The 4,889-nt window shown below is 38.3% G+C and overlaps 1 protein-coding gene across 1 annotated transcript in view; it reads left to right on the plus strand.

Annotated features, from left to right (window-relative positions):
- Positions 1-2,395: 2,395 nt before the first annotated feature.
- The window catches only part of cebpg (CCAAT enhancer binding protein gamma), a 5,467-nt gene continuing 2,973 nt past the window's right edge, over positions 2,396-4,889 (plus strand). Inside the window, exon 1 of the mRNA XM_037697737.1 lies at positions 2,396-2,556. The gene's annotated coding sequence lies outside the window, so the exon portion shown is untranslated. The remainder of the gene's footprint in view (positions 2,557-4,889) is intronic.

The following is a 4,889-nucleotide window of genomic DNA, read 5'->3' on the forward strand; positions in this document are numbered from 1 at the left end:
TATGACTAACATATATGCAATGTGTTCAACATAATGGTACTTCTTCCAGCTAACTGTTAACGATGGTGTACCACAAGGTTCAGTCTTAGGACCAACCCTCTTCACAATCTACATAAGTAATGTAGGTTAAATTTCCTAATCTTCCTTATTCCTTAGATAGAGAAATTTACTAATTGTTTTTTTTATGTATGTGAACGTTCCTGTAAAGTGCCCTGAGACAACTTTGTTGTGATTTGGTGCTATATAAATAAACTGAATTGAATTAAATCATTCCTGATGCATCCTTACCGTTCTATGCTGGCGACACAGATGTTTATTGTTGAGTTACTTAGAACAGTTGCTACGGTTTTCCAGCTTTTACAGTTTGCTTTTGACATCATCCAGTCAGATTTGTTCCATCTCAAACTTGTGATAACTGCTGATAAAACTAAAGGGATGTTGTTTTCAAACAGGAAGTTGGTACCAGCAGTCCTTCCTTCTATTTTATCTTAGAATGGTGTCCCTATTGAGTTTGTCAATTCTTATAAATACTTGGGTATTTTGGACGATTCACATCTCTCTTTGAAGCCTCATGTTGAAAACCTGGTAAAGAAATTGAAAGTAAAACTGTGTTTCTTTCTTAGAAATAGATCCTGTCTAACTCTGAACGTTAGGAAGCACCTTGTATCTGTGACTTTCCTTCCCTCCATTGACAACGGTGACATTATTTACATGAACGCTCCTGCAAGCACCCTGCAGATGTTGGATACTGCCCATCACGGTGCATTAAGATTCATAACTGTCTTTAACTACTGTACCCACCACTGCACCCTATATTCACTGGTTAAATGGACATCATTAACTTCACGCAGACTCTCACACTGGTACATTTTGATTTTTAAATCACTTCTTGGTCTGTTGCCTTCATACCGTATATCTCCTCATGTCACTCCGTGTGTGCAGCTACAGTGTGCACTCTCAGGACATAATTACCTGCAGCGTCCCCTCAGTGTGGACCGAACTTGGCAAAAGGGCTTTAACTTACTCCACTCCTGTATCCTGGAAACTGCTAACAAATTTATTTATTTTTTACAAACTCCTTGAAGTTTTTAATTTTCATTAATTCAACCTTTATTTATACAGGTTAATCCCACTGAGCCTCGGAGACTCATTTACAATAGAGATCTGATTACCATTTTTTTTACCATTACAATCTTTTTGCAAGGAACACCTTGCAAAAACATTTGAAGCTCTCAACCTTGACCACTCTAAGGGATTTTAAGTGTCTGTTAAGTTCATGGCAAACCTCAATGCAGACATGTCCCTGTTGTTAGTATTTTACATCACTTTATAATGTAGATGCTTTTGTTACATTTTTTATATAATTTCTTCTATTTACTTTTCATTTTGCATGCTTTTTACATGATTGTCTATTGTTGTCCGTACCTCATCTGTGTTCTTTGTTTAAAACAGGTCTCTCTTGTAAATGAGTCCTCGAGGCTCAGTGAGACTAAACTGTATAACTAAAGGTTGAATGAATGACTATTACATTATAACTTTATTGTCTTACATTATAAATGTTTTTAGCCTAGACTTCTTGGGTTTCAGTCTCTATTGCATCCTATATACATCAGCGTCCCACAGTGAACTCAGCTGGTAAAATAATGTTAACATCTTTCAATAAAAAAAATTAATAAACATACACATTTTTTAATGTAATTTGGTATTTTAATGTGTCATAAACAACCTTTAGCAGAATAGTGAAATAACAACATATTAAGGCTAGTTGGAGATCTCTTTAAAACTTTAATGTTAGAAAATAATAAACGGACGTATCGAATCTGGGAGTCAACCTTATAGATAACACAGAAATGGCTCTGTCTTTTTACTTATTAGATAACACAGCTCTGTCAGTTTTACTTATTTCAAGCTATTTTGGTGTGGTAGTAGCCAAGTCATTCCCAACACATACTCTGAGCATGAACAGATCTCACAGTATCACATTACGCGACTCTGTCATTTATCATAAGATGATCTTAGTGCAAATATCTGATATGAATGGCAGCGCAGGCAATATGCATTAGTATGGTAAGAATGTTTTAAAATTCTTCTTTAGGCAGTCTTCCTGTCTGGAAGAAGTGCTGTTTTATTGTCGTTGAAGGCAGCAAACACGTTAAAGTCACCCGAGTTTCAGGATGACTGATTGTCGTCATATACGCATGAAGTCATAACATGTCTGAACTCATCATCATCTCATCCTGACATTACATAAACATATCCACCGGGAAAATCGCGTCCTATTGGTTCAGAGACATGTCAATCACACAAAGCATTGCGTCACGCTCCTGAATGGTGGACTGTGATTGGTCCAAAGCTATGCATGGTACCTCATACTAGACTGTAATTGGCTGATTCTTACCATTGCCGAACATGGTAAAGAAGATTTCGCAATCGGCTGTTCTCCATGTTACAAACAAAAACACATTCTGAGCTTCGACAGACTGATATAAACGTCTACTTTTTACTTCAAGTTCCTCTATATCTACCGACGGGTAACCCCACCGCCGCCTTCTGAAGGTAAATCTAATTTCAGGCTTTACGGATCGGAAATTCGCACCGAGCAGAAAACACGGTTCTTGTTAGCGTCTGAAGCTAATCAGCTAGCTGGCTGAACGGTGGAGTTGTAGGAAACCTGTAGAAATATGTCACCGCTCGTGCTTTAAGATCAGTTTTTGTCCCATGATAGTTTATATTCATAATAGGAAGGTGAAAGGTTTTGAGTTGGACCGAACCAGCTGCTCGAAAATTGAACGAGCAGTCAAAGTGCCGGGAAGTAGCCTAAATAAATATAAATATTCAAATCTAAACTGCGTGTTCGAATGAGTGAATCTCTTCGGTTGGTATTAAGTTGGCTGAAGCTCACTTTATTTTTCTAAAAGGTTAGGTTTGTGCTTAGCCCTGCATGACTCCGGAGTTCCCCGCTACTGATGATGCAAGAGCGGGCAATAGCCAGTGTTTTCACCCGGAGCGCTTTGCGCTGCGCACAGCTGAGCCGCTGCATAGCAACGCGCTGACCAATCAGAGCGCAGCTACAAATGGACAACGCGGAATGGTCACGTGACCTGGGGAAAGAGGCAAGGGGAAAGTTGAGGTGAAGGTGGGCAGCCAGGTGAAAACAGCTCAGGTGTGTTTACAGCTGAGACCAGAAAAAAAGAAAAGACTGAGATGGAGCAATAGTAGACTTATTTGGCAAAATAATAAATGGTAAATGGACTGTACTTATACAGCAGCGCCTTTTTGTCTTATCAAGACACTCAAAGCGCTTTACAATACAATCTGTCCCCTCATTGACCCATTCATACAGCACTCTACTAGATCTGTACAAAGATTAATCAGTGCTTTTTTTTTTAGATCACATTCATACACTGATGGGACACACATCAGAGTAATGAGGGGTTCAGTGTCTTGCCCAGGGACACTTCGGCATGTGACTGCTGGTGGAATCGAACCCCCAATTTTCGCATTGGAAGACGACTGCTCTAACCACTCATCCACATCCACCCCTAATAATAATAACAATAATAATAAGATAATAATAATAATGAGTGAATAATAATTGTTCTGCTACAATTATATCACGTTTTGGAAAGAAAAAGAAAAATTGACCTGTAACAAATAGGTAACCTCACTGAAACCCAGTTGTGATGTTATAAGCAGTTCTACTCGGGAGCTTTAAAACAACTTAAAAATAAACTTAATAATATAATAATAATAATCATTTTATTTAAAAAGCGCCTTTCATGACACCCAAGGACACTTTACAGTAAGAACAAAGATCAACAGGAATAATTTACATAAAGAATGTAAAATACATAAAGAATATAAAATACATACAGAATATACAATGCATAAAGAATATAAAATACATACAATTCAATTCAAAAATACTTTATTAATCCCAAAGGGAAATTATTTGTTGTTGTAACTCGTTATCCTCATTTCATTAAGAGATGTTATAGATGCTGATGGCTGTAGACAGGAAGGATCTCTTGTAAAGGTTCATCCCACAGTGGATCCTAAGAAACTGGCTGCAGATGTTGCCTGATCCGTCCACCCAGACTCAGCTGGCCTCTCGGTTCCCCCGGGCTGTAGGACTGCCCGAATGCCGAGCAGAACTCCTCCCAGAACAATGGCCACTCCTCCCAGCAGTCTGCCGAGCTCCTCATCGCTGCGGACAGCCGGCTGCAGGTGTCGGGGGACAATCTTGTCCTTCTGCTGTCATGAGCCGTGTTTCCTGCTAGTTCCAGGATCTCAGTGGTCAGGCACTCGAGCACAGCTGGCAGGTAGATGAGAATGTGTCCACAGAACATCCTTTTCAACTCATTTGAGATTTGGGGCTGTAGTTGAGATATTATTTGAGCTTTTGAGATGTTAATCAGCTGCTGTTGGTTGTAGAAAACTGCCTTGTTGCTATGGTTACGCATCATAACAAATGTCCAAAACTAAAACAGTTTCAGTAAAAATTCTTCCAGCTGCACAGCATCTGATACCAGAGGAAACATTTATCCAAAAAATTGTGATTTACATCCAGAAAAAGAGAAATTAATGTTTCCAAAAGTAAAATCTCAGAATGAAAGTAACAGAGCTGCTCCAACATGCAGGCTTTTTCAAGAACTTTGGAAATAAAGGGCAGATTAGAGATCGGACGAAGATTACTGAAGTAATAAGTAACGTAAATACTGATTTGAACAGCATCACTAGCTGTTATTCTAACTCTTGTTAAAAGCTGTATTGCTGGGCGTTGGGTTGTGTTTTGATTTTTATTTAAACTTTTATTTTACCAGGAAAGTAATCCATTGAGATTATTATTATTATTATTATTATTATTATTATTATTATTATTATTATTA

This window comes from Nematolebias whitei, chromosome 2 (assembly GCF_014905685.2).
Source record: "Nematolebias whitei isolate Nwh7 chromosome 2, NemWhi1, whole genome shotgun sequence".
Lineage (NCBI taxonomy): Eukaryota > Metazoa > Chordata > Actinopteri > Cyprinodontiformes > Rivulidae > Nematolebias > Nematolebias whitei.